The sequence below is a fragment of the Myodes glareolus genome, chromosome X (assembly GCF_982192425.1).
Source record: "Myodes glareolus chromosome X, mMyoGla1.1, whole genome shotgun sequence".
Lineage (NCBI taxonomy): Eukaryota > Metazoa > Chordata > Mammalia > Rodentia > Cricetidae > Myodes > Myodes glareolus.
The window spans coordinates 71,282,026-71,297,206 of NC_142053.1; positions in this window are offsets into that span (position 1 = coordinate 71,282,026).

Here is a 15,181-nt window from a genome sequence, read left to right on the forward strand (position 1 = left end):
TAAAGTAGCACAACACAGCTAAAGCAGGAGGTTGGTAACTATACCAGTTAGAGGGGGCATGCTTGGCTTTAGCCACCATTCCACAGATTTGCTTAAGAGTGACTTCAACTGAAACTCAACTAACTAGTTTCTATGGGAAAAAAAATTGCTCCTTTACTTTGGCCTCAGTTTTTCCTCATTCATGTCACAGTAAATACAGGGATGGGAGTACACAAATAAATCAGTAGCACATGTAGCTAACTTTCACCATAAAGTTTAACACCATGTAAAACAATCAATGCCACTCCATGGTATTTTGCTTCAGGGTTCTGGAGGGTACTATATATCTAAGGAAAGCAAAGTCATAAAAAGCTGTCACACTGCACCATAGCCACCATAGCCGTATCTTTGAGGTTTGGTTAGCTGAGGTACATATTAAAATCAGAGACTTGAGAAACCCTAGTTCAATACTCGGTTCCTGTAATGTGTTTCTGTTTTCAATCACAACTCAGCAATTATAGACTGAAATCTAGTTGCTATCTTCAATGACGAGATTTTGATGCCTTAGGCAAAACTTGGGAGATAAGAAAGTAAATAAAAATGGAAATCACTTTTGGATGTCTGTAAATATGAATGGTTAACTTTAGGGATTTAAAAATTATTTTTTTACTGCAAAGTGAATTCATATTAAAGGAGAGCAAGACTGTGGATATAGTACTCAGAGCAGACATTTTGTAAAGGTTAAGTTGTTCTAGTGGTAGAATTAAAAAATCCTGTAAAAGAATTATTTGATATGCTTGAAGAACATTGCCTTGTAGCAATAACTCTTTCAGAAAGTGCTATGTTTAAATAAAATAGAAACCAATGGATATTTCTTGCTACTGTTTTACAATGTCTGTAGATATTTTCCCACTGATTTCATATTTGTTTTGTTGTTGCTATTGATCAGCAAGAGAACTTCTCAAAGTATAGCTGAGAATTTTAGGTATTTTCAAAGATCTGCTTAGAGTGCTTTGGGCAATCATGATCCCAAGTGTCACACAGGCTTTTGAAACAGAAACAGGCAGCATTGGAAAGCCTTTAGCTAGTGATACAGTTTCCACGGTGGAAGAATACACACTGAATGATCTTATGTGTCGTCATACAATCTTTAAAAACATTGGCCTTTCAGATCTGGACCTGTTTAGTCTCCCTTCTGTTTGCTTAAGGATTCGTCAAAAAGGCAAGTAATCACTTGATGGTAGTTTGACAGCCATTCCTCTCGTGGGTTGACACATGAACACTAGCTATCACCTGTTGTACACTTCCACGGCCCGTGACAATCACTTAAGCTGGAAAGGGACACCTTCTTCCTAGCAAGTGAAAAGAATGAACACTGTACTCGATTGCTACTTGCATGTGTACTATGTAGAATATAGACTTGGGATCGAATGAGAAGGAAAAGCATGAACTGTTCACAGTCCTCTTATATTCACAATAATGATTAAGATTCATCTTAATTTTGACAAGATAATTACTTTTAAAATACCTCATCCTTTTAAAAAATGTACTACCATTTCAACAATTTGTCTACTTGGGAAGTCTACTACTGCCAACTCTTTGTCTCTTTAGGAAGGAAAATCAGACTTGTTATTTTTATGGCTGCATTCAGTTTATTTGATGTTTGTCACCAGTTTCTCACCTTTGTTCTATACTGTTGCTATTAAAGGCTGTTTTCAAAGCAATGTTCAAGTGGCTCTTACTGATCACCCAGGGCTTGCCATTCTTTAATGTGTTTCGAGTCTCATTTTATTTTGTTTTGTTGGCTATGAAGTCAACTTGGACAAATGCATCTGTTAATTCAAGTACTTTGCTCTTCTAGAACAGCAAGTTGCTTTAGTGATGTAATTATGAATCAAGCATGCTTTTCTTGACTAGCAGAGGCTGGTGAGATGTGGCATGGATGATTATATTGTTTATCCACTCAAGGTCAAGTTAAAGCAGTTAGTGGATTTGGCAGGCAACGTTGCTGACAGCAGCAGGGAGAGTACCTCATCCGGAACACAGGGTGTGAATACAGTTTGTACAATTGCCTAGCTAACCCTACTTTTACAGGAAATAATTTTTTTATTTAAAAACTTTCCCAAAAAGGATTTTTACCAAGCAGACTAGGAGTAGCTATTCTACTTCTTGCACTGAATATCCTTCCACCACTTATAAACATGTTTAAATTGAATACAAATTTCATAACAACATGAAGCATCATACAGAGTAGCAACAAACCCTCAACTCCTGACTCCTCTATCCCTTGATTCTTCTACCTTTGTAACTATGTTGGAAAAAATAGTCATGCAATTCCACTAAAACACTCTTTAACTCACTGAGATTTTCAAAGCTGACTGTCTGTGGAATAACATAGAATTAGCTAGTAAGTATTTTCTTTAGAAATCAGCAATGTTGAAGCTAAAGGAAGGAAAGAACAAAAATGAAATACTGGAGAAGTAATTTTTTATTTATTTTAATTAATTTATTTAATTAATTTATTTAATTTATTTATTTTAATTTATTTATTTTAATTTGTTTCTTGAAACACATGTAGCGTTTTACTTAGAAACAGTCTTAGATGTCTAGCAAATTTGATCAAAATGTTGACCTATGTTAAACTGGTTGTCTTATGACAATCAAGTCAAACAAATAAATGAGTGAAAAAAATACAGTCCATGTGTGAATACTTGGTACAGTGTCCTTCTGCATACACGATCATTCAGTCTTGAGACAAATATATAAAGTGACAGGAAACCTGACTCCTTCTATATATTCCTTTTTAGATCTTGTAGATTTTGTTAGAAAGTTTGCCCTACATTTATAGAAGTAAAATGCATCTTCTTGTGGTTTTCACCTTTTTCTCTGTCACTATTTCTTAAATCTACAAAAGGTAAATTTAGTTATTCTTTCCTACTGCTTAATTTTTGAAAGAATACGATTATATTTATTTCCTCCCTGCCTCAAGATTTCTCTATTCCTCATATTAGTTTTTACATTTTTATCTTTAAGAAGTGATTTTTCAAAAGCAATATAAGATGAGCTCTAGTAATCATAACTAATACACTGAATTCGGAACCCAGTGTCTAGTAATCTACACACATTTACTCATTGCATCTTTGCAACAACCCCAGATGTAATGCACTGCTCAAGTTTTACAGAATTTGATGCTAGAATTTTAGTAGTGTCATATAAGATTGCAGGATCGGTTTTCGATTTGTTTAATTTTGTCTTATTTGTTGGCTTAAATATTCTGTATGGTTAGCAAAATTTCTAGGTCATTTATCTATAAATAGCTGTCAGGGTACTCTTTCAGGTCTTTGATTTTCTGAACCAAATACAGAATTTTACATGTATACCTTTAAAGTTCTTATCAACTTCATGCCACGTTGGGTCAGTTTTATGTATAGGAATTGCCTATCTTTTAGCCTCTAGTAGTACTAAAATGTCTTATAATTTTCCAGCACTTTCACAAGATTATACTTTATATTAATCAAACACTCAAGCATCTTTCTTTTTTATTGATTGTATTGAGCTATACTTTTTTACTGCTCCACTCCTTGCCTCTCTCCTCCCCCTCAACCCTATCCCATGATCAATATGCTCCCAATTTACTCAGGAAATCTTGACTTTTGCTATTTTCTATGTAGATTAGATTCATGTATGTGTCTCTTAGTGTCCTCACTGTTGTCTAGGTTCTCTGGGAATGTGAATTGTAGGCTGGTTTTCTTTGCTTTATGTCTAAAAGCCACTTATGAGTGAGTACATATGATGTTTGTCTTTCTGGGTCTGGGTTACCTCACTCAATATGCTGTTTTCTAGATTGATCCATTTGTCTGAATTTCAAGATGTCATTATTGTTTTCTGTTGTGTTGTACTCCATCATGTAAATGTACCACATTTTCCTTATCCATTCTTTGGTCGAGGGGCATTTAGATTGTTTCCAGGTTCTGGCTATGAAACAATGCTGCTATAAACATAGTTGAACACACGTCATTGTGGCACAATTGAGCATCCTTAGGGTATATACCCAAAAGTGGTATTGTTGGATCTTGAGGTAGGTTGTTTCCTAATTTTCTGAGAGATTGCCATACTGAAATCCAAAGCAGCTGTACCAGATTGCACTCCCACCAGCAATGCAGAAGTGTTCCCTTTTCCCCACACCCTCTCCAGCATAAGTTGTCATCAGTATTTCTGATCTTAGCCGTACTTACAGGTGTAAGATAGAATCTCAGAGGTTTTTTTTTATTTGCATTTCTCTGATGGCTAAGGATGTTGAGCATTTATTTAAGTGTCTTTCAGCCATTTTAGATTCCTCTGTTTGTAGTATGAGGGCCGGCTTGTTGGGGTTTCCGTCCCACCCGGTACCCCAACAGCCGGCAAATCCCAAAGAGAAATTACACACAGGACTCCATAAGGTTATAAACTGATTGGCCCATTTGGTCAGGCTACTTATTAGCTCTTATAACATATATTACCCCATTATCCTTATCTATTTTAGCCACATGGGCTCAGTACCTTTCTCAGTGTGACAGCTTACATGTTGCCTCTTTGGTGGTCTGTGCAGGAGTGACTGAGAGAGAGCTTCTGCTTCCAGAATACTCCCAGTCTCTTTGCTCCACCCCTACTTCCTGTCTGGCTTTCCTGCCTATACTGCCTGCCTGGCCAATCAGCGTTTTATTAAAATATGATTGACAAAATACAGATAATTCTCCCGCACCATCTGTTGAGAGTTCTCTGTTTAAGTCTGTACTCCATTTTTATTGGACTATTTGATCTTTTGATAACCAATTTCTTGAGTTCTTTGTACATTTTGGAGATCAGTCCTCTGTCTGATGTGGGGTTGGTGAAGGTCTTTTACCACTCTGTAGGCTACAATTTTGTCTTGTTGACTGTGTTCTTTGCTTTACAGAAGCTTTTCAGCTTCAGGAGGTCCCATTTATTAATTGTTTCTCTCAGTGTCTGTGAAACTGGGGTTATATTTAGGAAGTGGTCTCCTGTTCCAATGCATTCAAGTGTACTTCCCACTTTCTCTGCTATGAGGTTCAGTGTGGTTAACTTTTTGTTGAGGTCTTTGATCCACTTGGGCTTGAGTTTTATGCATGGTGATACACACACACACACACACACACACACACACATCTTTCAATATTAAGTTAGTCCTCAAATTGTGAACTGCCTCCTCTAGTTCTTGTGTGGTATGATGAAGTTGCCTTTTACATCCTCATCAAAACAATAACACAAGTGCTAAAAAGAACAAGAGCTTTGTAGAATATATTCAGTAAATGATTCTTTCTAAAGTAATAAAAATTAACACTGGTTCAGTGTTTAAATCTACCTAATTCTAATATTTACTTTTCACATTTTTATCTCATTGAATAGGTTATTATGAGGTACTTTTTAATGAACTATTGAGAATTAGAGAGTTAATATCTAGGTCATTGCTTTCTCTATCTGCTTATTAACTTCATTTCAGTAGTCCCACTCTTGGGTATACACATCAAAAACCATACATCACATAGAATACAGGTAACATGAAATTTGAAAGGAGAATATTAGAGATAAAAAGTTATAAGTTTGTTAAAGATGGGTAGGTGAAAACAAGGGAGGAGACTCAATGAAAACAAAGTAGTATAAAACACTATCATAAAATCTTTTATTTTATATTTACAATTTACCTTGTATACCAATTGTGTAATTTACCAATTATAGATTATACAATTGGTATACAAGGTAAATATACATAGAGTTTAGAGAATTGATGCCATGGGAGGAAGTTTTCAAGGGAGGGAATAGAACATATTAGTCTAAAGGTTTAATAATTGAATAGAAAGGGTAAAATTGGGGCTGGGGAAGGGAAAGCAATTGAAGAAGGGAATACCAGGAGGGATAACGGACACTAAAGACTTGGACAAAAATGTCTGTAAAAACAATTAGTACAGAAGATTCTACATATAGAGAACAATGCCTCTTCTGGACACTATAGGCTAATAAATAAATCAACAGTGTGATAGTGGAGCAAGGCCAGTTCAGGTACCCTCTACTGCCCAAGAACCTAGCTGGGGACATCCCCGTGGACCCATGGGATCCCCTCTAGAGCCAAGTCTCTTGCCAACCCTAAAATGGCTTCCTTAATGTAGATACCTTCTTCCATGCTCCTATATTCACCCTTCCTCCATCTCTACCCTCCCACTCCCCCAAGCTCTCTCCACTCTTTCCTTTCTCCCTTCTCTCTCTCCCTCTCCCCTTTCCCCAACCTCGCTACTACCCCTCCCACCCCTATGCTCCCAACTTTTGCCTGGCAATCTTGTTTGCTTCCAATTTCCAGGAGGATCTATATATGTTTTTCTTTGGGCTCACCTTGTTATTTGGCTTCTCTAGGCTTGCGAACTATAGGCTTAATGTCCTTTGTTTATGGCTAGAGTCCACTAATGAATGAGTATATACCATATTCATCTTTTTGGGTCTGGGTTATCTTACTCAGGATAGTGTTTTCTACTTCCATTCATTTGCATGCAAAATTCAAAATGTTATTAATTTTTTAACGCTGAGTAGTACTCTAATGTGTATATATTCCACACTTTCTTTATTCATTCTTCCATTGAGGGACATCTAGGTTGTTTCCAGGTTCTGGCAATTACAAATAATGCTGCTGTGAACATAGCTGAACAAATGCTTTTGTAGTATGATTGGACATCTCTCAGGTATATTCCCAAGAGTGGTATTGCTTATCTAGAGTATCACTATAGAACCTTCGACAGGCGACAGATGGAGATAGAGACAGAGACTCTCATCAGAGCAAGGGACTTCGCCCCCAAGGTAAAGTTGAAGAGCAGAAGGAGGGAGAAGATGAGCAAGGAAGTCTGGACAGGGAGGGGTTGGTCCACCCACTGAGACAGTGTGCCTATTCTAATGGGAGCTCATCAAATCCAGCTGGACCGGGACTGAATGAGCATGCTATCAAATTGGACTCTCTGAATGTGGCTGAAAATGGGGGCTGACTGAGAAGCCACTGATAAAGACACTGGAACTTGTTTCTACTCTATGTACTGGCTTTTGGGGACCCTAGTCTATTTGGATGCAAAGCTTCTTTGGCTTGGATGTAGGGGGGAAGGGCCTTGGACTTCCCACAGGGCAGGGTTATCTGCCTTCTCTTACAGAGGGAGGAGGAGGGAGGAGGGTGAGAGGTGGAGCAGGAGGGGAATGGGAGGAGGGGAGGAAGTGTAAATTTTTTAATGGAAAAATAAATAAATAAATAAAATGGTAACCTAAAATAAATAAATAAACCTCTGAATACTCATCAGAGAAACTTCTTTTTGCAATAAATAGAAATAAACACAGAGACACAAAACTGACCAAGGTACAAAGTAAAACTAAAAGTGGGATGCACAGCTCAAACTGTATAACACCCTCTCACAAGACTGAGGTATCTTTGCAAAGGAGGGAATGGAAAAGACTGTAAGAGCCAGAGGTGATAGGTAATATCAAGGGAACAATGTCTTCTGGGCACAGCAGTGCAGCTACATTAATAACGCCACAGTGGTTGTGACAGCACACACAAAACCTGCGCAAGTAGAGCCAGAGAAAAAAAACCAGAAAAAAAGAAGGAAGGTGGTCTTTCATGCTTAGCTGAAAAGTTATTGCTGGTTGATTGATGCTAGGAAAGGGAGAGCCAATTTTCTTTAATAATATGGTCCCTTGGGGCTGAAGAGATGGCCAGTTGTTAAGAGCACTTATTCTTGCAGAAGACTAGGGTTCAATTACCAGCACTCTCATGGTGGCTCAAAATCATATATAGCTCCAGCTCCAGGGGATCCAATGCCCTCTTCTGACCTCTGTGGGAAACAGGCATGTGCATCGTTCACAGACATACATTCAAACAAAATACTCACATGCATAAACTTATAAAAAGAAGACTATAGCCCTGGTAAGTTGACCATACTCTAGTGGAAGTCTACACATCTCAGAATATAAGGACAATGATAACTGAACATAATAGATGTAAAAGAAGAAAAGAACACAAACTTGGTAGGGTATAGAAGGGGGGTTGGGACCAGGATTTATCCCTAGAGTTTGAATTGGCTTTTTAGAGCCCATTCTCTTTGAAGGGATACCTTGCTCAGTCTAAATATAGGCAAGAGAACCTTGATCCTGCCTTAAAGTGATGTGCCAGAATTTGTTGACTCCCCATGGGAAGCCTTACCCTCTCTGAATAGTCTATAGGGCTTGGGGTGGGGAGAAGGTGCCAGAAGAGAGAGGAGGAAAGGGAGTTGGAACTAGGATTGGCATGTAAAATGAGAAAAGATTGTTGTTAACAAAAAACTTAAAAAAATGATTGGGGTTTGATCTGCGAGGAACTGGGAGATGGGTGAATAAGATTAAAATACATTTTTGGAATTCTTAAAGAATTAATAGAACACCTAATTTTTGACAAGGGAGCTAAAGGTATACAATGGAAGAAGGAAAGCGTCTTTAACAAATGGTGCTGGCATAACTGGATGTCAACCTGTAGAAGAATGAAAATAGATCCATATCTATCACCATGCACAAAACTCAAGTCCAAATGGATTAAAGACATCAACATCAATCTGTCCACTTTGAACCTGATAGAAGAGAAAGTGGGAAGTAGTCTACAAGATATAGGCACAGGAGGCCACTTCCTAAGTAGGACCCCAGCAGCACAGACAATAAGAGAAACAATGAATAAATGGGACCTGCTGAAACTGAGAAGCTTCTGTAAAGCAAAGGACACTGTCAGTAAGACAAAAAGGCTGCCTTCTGACTGGGAGAAGATCTTCACCAACCCCTCATCAGACAAAGGTCTGATCTCCAGAATATACAAAGAACTCAAGAAACTAGACACTAAAACTCTAATTAACCCAATTAAAAAATGGGGTACTGATCTGAACAGAGAATTCACAACAGATGAACTTCGAATGGCCAGAAGACACTTAAGGTCATGCTCAACCTCCTTAGCGATCAGGGAAATGCAAATCAAAACCAATTTGAGATACCATCTTACACCTGTCAGAATAGCTAAAGTTAAAAACACCAATGATAACCTATGCTGGAGGGGATGTGGAATGAGGGGAACACTCATCCATTGTTGGTGGGAATGCAAACTTGTGCAGCCACTTTGGAAATCAGTGTGGAGGTTTCTCAGGAAACTGGGAGTCAACCTCCCTCAGGACCCAGCAATTCCTCTCTTGGGAATATACCCTAGAGATGCCCAAACATACTACAAAAGCGTTTGTTCAACTATGTTCATAGCAGCACTATTTGTAATAGCCAGAACCTGGAAACAGCCTAGGTGCCCCTCAATAGAAGAATGGTTAAAAAAGGTGTGGAACATATACACATTAGAGTTTTACTCAGCGGTAAAAAACAATGACATCTTGAATTTTGCATGCAAATGGATGGACATAGAAAACGCTTTACTGAGTGAGGTAAGCCAGACCCAAAAAGAGGAACACGGTATGTATTCACTCATAAGTGGATTCTAACCATAATTAAAGGTCTTTGAGCCTATTATTCGTGATCCTAGAGAAGCTAAATAAGAAGACGAACCTGATGAAGATTATTTACCTATCCGCCAGGAGGTAGGAAATAGTCAAGAGTCCCAGGTAACCTTGGGTGCATGGGGGGGTGGGAGGGTTGATGGAAGGGGAGAGGGTTAGAGAGAAGGGAGTAGGGGAGGAATGGAGAAAGCTCGGTTGACCGGGATGGGGGGAAGGGAGGAAGGATGAATGTGGGATCAGGGAAGAATATATTTCAACTAAGGGAGTCATATTAGAGTTTACAGGAAACTTGATTATATATGGGATCCCAGGTCCAAGGAGAGATCCCCAGATTGTTCTCTGGACAGAGGAGGGAGTGCCTGAACCGGCCTTGGCCCGTGACCATACTGATGAATATTTTGCTTATCACCATAGATCCCTCATCTGGCGTTGGATGACGATACAGATGGAGGCCTGCGTTGGAGCACCGAACTGAGCCCCCCAAGATCCAAACGAGGAGCAAAAGGAGGAAGAAAATGACGAAGGACTGCGAGGGATACTATCACCCACTGATACAAGGGGTCGGATCTAATGAGAGTTTACCAAGGCCAGATGGACCGTGACTGAACGAGCATGTGATCCAACCAGATTCTCTGAATGTGGCCGGATTTTCTGAATGTGGCTGGCCTGCAGTCTTTCCGAGAAGCCATTGACAATGACACTGGGACTGGTTTCCTCTGCATATACTGGATTTTTGGGATCCAGTCTGTTTGGATGCTCACCTTCCTGGACCTGGAGTGAGGGGGGAGGAACTTGGACTTCCCACAGGGCAGGAGACCCTGACTTCCCTAGGGGACAAAGAGGGAGGAGGAGAGGGAGGGGGGTAGTGGGAGGGCGTTGGGAGGAGGGGCGTAAATGGAAACTTTTTATAATTTAATAAAATTACAAAAAAAAAGAATTAATAAAATTATTTACAAGTAAAATAAGTCAGCAATAAAAAGAATTTTAAAATGTAATAAATAAAAGGCAAAATTACATATGATTTAAAACATTCTATATGAATATGAAGTTACCAAAGAATAAATAAGTAAAGAAAGGAAATTATACTCATTTGGCATGATTTGTTTACAGTGGACTTTTGATGCCCTCCTTATTGATTACAAGTATGAACAAAAATCTACAATATTATTTACTTTAGTTTTTATAATCATCAGTATTTAATCTCATCTACTGATAATTTCCATTACTCAAATCTTCGATTTTTTATCATCTTAAGAGCAACATTTTATATTTGCTCAGCAATCCAATCAGCAAAATCTTTTAGTTTTAACTTGTCTAGATTGGAGAGATATATCTACATATGAGAATTCAGCAACATGTTGCTGTTAGGTCTCCTAGCTTGCTCTGCACTTTCATCTTGTTATTGATCTCTAATTTTCTGAAAGTCTTGCCTTCTCTTTTACTAGGAAAGGCCAAAGTATGCTAGTGAAAATTAAAACTCTGTGAAGAAAAATAGATTCTAAATGAGAGGCTACTCAAGGGCTTGTTTTAGTATCTATACTTATTGTCATCTTGCTCCTTTTTTGCTAGAGACAGTCTCACTGTTCAGCTCTGGCTAGACTAGAACTAGTAATGTAACCAGCCTGGCTTTGAATTCATGAAAATCCATTTGCCTCTGAATCCTAAGTCTGGGTTTGAATGTCTCTCATTTTTAATATTAAAGAAATAAGTCTCTCTGTCTCTGTCTTTTTGTCTCTCTGTCTCTGTTTCTCTCTGTCTCTCTGTCTCTCTGTTTCTCTCTTCCCCCCCCGTGTATGTGTGTGTGTGTGTGTGTGTGTGTCTCTCTGTGTGTGTGTGTGTGTGTGTGTGTGTGTGTGTGTGTGCGTGTGCGTGTGCAGGTATGCATGAAGATGCCTAGTGAGGATTAAGGAGAGTTTTAAATTCTCTGAAGCTGGAGTTATGAGCCTGACATGGATGCAGGGAACCAAATTCTAGTCCTCTGCAAGAGCTGCAAGCATTCTTGATTGCTGAGCCATCTCTCATGTCCCATCTCAAAACAACATAAAACTAATTTCATCTAATCACATAAACACACTAAGCAAATTACATTTTTCATGTGATTATAAATCAAAACGGTGGATATTATAGGAGCTAAAATCTTTGGAGAGAGGAAAAATCACCAAAGTAAAATATAAGCCTGCAAATACAGGAAGTAAATCCAATAAAATAGAACAAGAGGTCTAAAAGCAAGTTAAAGTCTTGGGTGTGAATTTTCCATCTCTTTTATTATTCTGCTTTTCAAATCCTAAAGCAGTATATAATATGCTGTACCATCATATTGTTTGGGATATCTTGTATTTAACTCACCTACAAAAGATTTCCAGTAAAAAATGAAAGTAGACAGACTAGAGTGTCCGATTCTATAAGAACGTAACACGCTATAAATATACTATTAAGAACTAATGTCGCCAACGTGCAAATGTATATGATAAAAAATCGCCCAAAGCTTCATTGTGAATGGTCGTATTTTATGGACCTAGAAAATCATCAGTGAAAACCCAAACCATGATTTCTTAATCCTTTTAGTACTTGTGCACATGACACGCACATATTACCGAGTGCTCCCTGATTTTTATTTCCAATAGACTTGAATGTAGGATTCCAAATCCAATGAATTAAAGTTTAACCTACTCTCCAGTTTCTGAAAACTGTCATATTCCAAATGTTCCTACTTAATACAGAGAGGCATTAGGTATCATCTTTTTTGTTATCTGCACAATACTTACCATAACTATGAATGTTTAAGAGATGACTGTACTACTTAAATTCAACCCAGCTTTGTCTCCTCCCTTCTAATGCTCCACTTTCATAAGACTCCTTTGCTGAAGTCTGAGATCTGATAATATTTAAAAGGAGAGTCTTGGCATGACTTTTTATAAAATACATGATGATGTTTGTATCTATATGAGATAAATGACTGACGTGTATCTGTTAGCAAGAACCAAGAAAAAAAACCTGGCTGAGACGATGCTTGGGTGTGGTACATCACCATCTAATTGCTAAAGCTTTGTCTGGAAATTTGCTCTGCTGTAGTAGAACACAGTATTCAGAAATAAATTTCTAATTAAGTGCTTGGTCATTTTAAATTCTGAAGCTTAGTGTTCCTCCTAGATACATTAAAAACCATCTGTTTGCAATTCTGTGGGCAAGGTACATTTTGTTAATATTTTGATTAATAAAAATATGTGACTATCTTTAAATAGGACACTCTATGATGTAAGAGTTATTGAGAACATTGAAGACATACTGTGTCTTCTTATAAAATTTAGGAAAATGGGAGAATGCCTCAGTGGTTGTTTCCTTCAATAGTACTTGAGTCAAAGATAGTTCTTCGCTTATGATTTTTCTGTACTCTTGTAGGTAACCATTCTACTCACCCATAGCACTGCAAGAGGTTATTCGAAAATAGCTTCCAGTCAGCTTCATTTTTCAAACCAAACAGAAACACTAATTAAAAAGAAAACATCTTTCATTCATCTGGGATGTTGGACTTTATTTTTAAGAATAGATTTTTTTCAAGCTCTTTCTGACTAAGCACAACATTTGATTACATTTGTACCTTTAATCTGTGTGTCAGTACAGAAATGAATCAAATGAGCCTTTGACCTCCTTCAAAATAATTGCCTGTGCAGTGATTTCTAGAAGCTAATAAAAACCAGGGTAGAGATAAGGCATGAGGAAAAAAGGAAAGGCTAGATAAATACTATCTTTAGAATTGAATTCTTTCAACAGAACCTAGAAACAGCAAGTGCTGTGATGAGGAAAAATAATAGGTAGTCATTTATTCCCTTTCTCATTAAGTGAAATCCATGAAGTATTTAATTCAATGGTTTGTTCCTCTTCCTGATGACTACTTAGGTAAAAATGATAAAAATAATGACGAGTATTTATGCAAGATGCTCTCCCTGCTGTAACCTTCAAACTTGAGTTTTATTTTAGGTCATTTTTCCTAGTCAACTCGTGCAATGAGCATAAATTACTGTTTAAATCTTCCTTTACACATCTGTGCATACTCACATCTTATTCATCTGCTTTTTCTCTTCTCTAAGTTTGTAAAAACACCTGAAAAAGATATACTTTATATGAACCACTTCCAACAAATGGAAATTATCAGTGGTATTTATGTTTGGCAAATTATCATCTAAGTCTAGCAGTTTATTGTCAAAAATAAAATGTGTTTTTTTCTTCCTTAGTAAAAGTGCAGTGAGTCAAAAAATTTCTATACTAAAATAAATTTATGATTCTGTAAAGCTCAAAGTATTAAACAAGGTATTTTAAAGTAAAAATAACATTTAGCCTACTTTATAGAACCTATTATAATGACATAATTTTGAAAACACAGAGAGATAGTAACAAGCTCCGTAATGGGCTATATAATCCCAAGCAGTCACTTCTAAGCACATACACATATAAACAAAATTTTTTTATATCTAAAATAACTAAAGAAGAGGTCATAATTTGAGAAGGAACAGGAGGACATGGGAGAAGTTGGAAGGAGAGAGGGAGCAGTGAAAATGATGTAAGTGTAGAACTCATGCATGATATTCTAAAAATAAAATTATTCAAAAACGTGTGCACTTCTACACTTTTACAGATGTATAGTTCCAAAGCACAAATCAAATATTTTAGGGAAATTCACCTTGAATCTATTTCACTGAACTTATTTTAAGAACATAACTTGAAAATAAATAGAATTTTTCTAAACTTTTTAGACAGGTTCTAACTCAGGTTGGCCCAGAACTGATTATACACCACAGGTTAACATCAGACTCACAGAAATCATTTTGTTTCTTCTTCAGTAGTAAAGATAGTACAAACATGAGCTACTATACCCAAGTAAATAAACTCTACTGCAGAAATAGTTGCGAAGATTTATGTGTAGTAGGAAACAATCTTATGAACATTAAATCTGTTTACTAATCCATGGTGCAGGTTTTGTTTTCAAAATCACTCTGTTTCTATTCTTAGTAAAGAAAAGGGATATAAACCAAACATATAAACATATTACTCATATTTCCAGGAATAAAAACTACATAAATGTTAGAAATGTGATGGGACTTAATGTGATGCTTTTCTTGTGAGAATAAGAAGCTCTTTTTGAAGTGCTAGGGAAAGGAAATTCACAGTTTTAATAAAACAGATAAGCACAACATTTCAACATCTATTCAATATCAAAGATAAAGCTGGACACAAGAGAACAAGCTCACAGACAGATTGCAATCAGTCCTAACTATTGCAGAAGGAAAAAGAATTCAGTGTGACCTGAACTAAAGTTTTATTCATATAGGGGTAACTTGATTTATTTTTAAAAGAAAATGTGGGTGGGGTATACACAGCAGCTCATTTGATTCAGGTAAGTCAAACACTGCAAAGAGAAGGCTCATGAAAAGTGGGCCTTGACCAAACACACCTGCTTGCTGGGATTTAGCAGGCAGGATTCTTTCTCCTCACCGACAATGGGAGATAGAGTCCTTATCCTCAGGAGTTAACTAGAAAAAATATTACATTTTTCTAGTAGCCTTGATTTCTTCCCTGGCAGGCACTTTCAAGGGAGTTAGGTCTATTTTAGGAAGGCAGCTTAGAGCTATTAGGGAACTATGTTAGTGTTTTCTCCAAGTTCAGTA